The sequence below is a fragment of the Crocuta crocuta genome, unplaced genomic scaffold (assembly GCF_008692635.1).
Source record: "Crocuta crocuta isolate KB4526 unplaced genomic scaffold, BGI_CrCroc_1.0 scaffold193, whole genome shotgun sequence".
Lineage (NCBI taxonomy): Eukaryota > Metazoa > Chordata > Mammalia > Carnivora > Hyaenidae > Crocuta > Crocuta crocuta.
The window spans coordinates 872392-874157 of record NW_027529624.1 but is presented as its reverse complement, the minus strand read 5'-3'; the positions used below and the strand labels follow the sequence as shown (position 1 = coordinate 874157).

The window sequence follows — 1766 nt, the reverse complement described above, 5'->3', positions numbered from 1 at the left end:
CTACAGTCCTTTTTAATCAGCTTTATTGAGGAATAATTAGCATGCAATAAAATGAACCCATTTCAAGAGTATATTTCAATGAGTTTTCTAAACAATTAAGATTAATTTTTTAAAATGATATTCTAGGGACTCCTGGGTGGCTCAGTTGGTTAGGCGTCTGACTCTTGATCTCAGTTCAGGTCATGATCTCACAGTTTATGGAATCAAGCTCCACACTGTGCTCTGTACTGACAGCATGGAGCCTGCCTGGGATTCTCTCTCTCTCCCTCTCTCTCTGCCCCTCCCACTCACTCTCCCTCTCTCTCTCCCACTCTCTCTCAAAATAAATAAACTTTAAAAAATTAAAATACTCTAAATTATAATCTTCAGCTTTTATATTGGATCTAATCGTTCCCATCTTAAAAATATCTTCCCAGGAGACTGTTTTTGAAGCTTTCCCTGAATTTGCAGCTGAGAGAACACAGCCACCCAGAAAACCAGGAGTGGAGATTGATCCTGTGGGAGAAAGGGGTTCATCATAGTGGATGACCTGAAGCGATTCCTGTACACAAAATTACCAAGTGTTGAAGGGCTCCAGGCTATCGCTATGTCAGATAGAGATGGAGTGCCTGTTATTAACATGGCCAATGTTAATGCTCCAGAACACGCTTTGAGATCTGGTTTTTTACCTACTTTTGCCCTGGCAACAGAACAAGGAAGCAAACTTGGACTCTCAAAAAATAAAAGTATCATCTGTTACTGTAACACCTACCAGGTGGTTCAGTACAATCGTTTACCTTTGGTAGTGAGTTTCATTGCCAGCAGCAATGTCAATACAGGACTCATTGTTAGCCTAGAGTAGGAACTTGCTCCATTAGTCAAAGAATTGAGACAAGTTGTCGAAGTTTCTTAATCTGGCAGTGGTTTTGATGTACACCTTATTTTCACTGTAACAGACACAATATCAATCCAGCAATCTTTAGACACAACGATACTTGTATCCATGTGCTCAAGAAAGGGCCCCTTTCCCACCTTCCACTAAAGAAAGAGCCTATAGATATAATTTATGGACAGATTGATTGTTATCTNGAAACTAACAATAGAACTCCCCTATGACCCAGCAATAGCACTGCTAGGAATTTACCCAAGGGATTGTTATCTTTTCTTCTGTAGAGTCTTTTCTTAATTTGTTGAGATGTGTGGATACCACAGAAATGGTTTGGTACATCACAGCTCCCATGGAGTTAGTCCAGTCACCAGATGTGCATGAGATTCTACTCAGTGGGTCAGAATCAAAATGGTACTTTGACCCACTTGAGCCAGTAAGTGCTCCCTATTATATAATATGCCCAGGCCTGTCGAATGAAGCAGACCCTTTTTATTGTGATTAATAATGAAGACATATTTTTTATATTGTTTTATTTCTTTGCATTGAGTGTGAGGAAGATACAATGGCTTAGTAAAAGTAATAAAATCAGTACAATCACTAACTGTTCTATGTATATGTTACTTTGCAAAATAGATGAATTATTACTAATTGACTTGATCTTCTCAGAGGGTGCTGCTCTTTAATGAAAATGATAACTAATGGTTTTTTTCCTACACTCTGCTTTCTATAACCAATTGATGTTTTAATGTTTGTGTGTTTTTTTAATTAAATTTAAAAGTGGTTCATTACTGAATTCTGTTTCCAATATTGGCGTGTATGTAAACATGGTAGTACAGCCAATTTTCTTCATACATGAGTATAAATAAAATAGTATTTCTTAACCTTAAAAGATATATCC

At 37.4% G+C, this 1766-nt stretch overlaps 1 pseudogene; it reads left to right on the top strand.

Moving 5' to 3' along the window:
- Window positions 1-586: 586 nt before the first annotated feature.
- Window positions 587-841, top strand: LOC144229851 (ragulator complex protein LAMTOR3 pseudogene; annotated as a pseudogene).
- Window positions 842-1766: the final 925 nt, after the last annotated feature.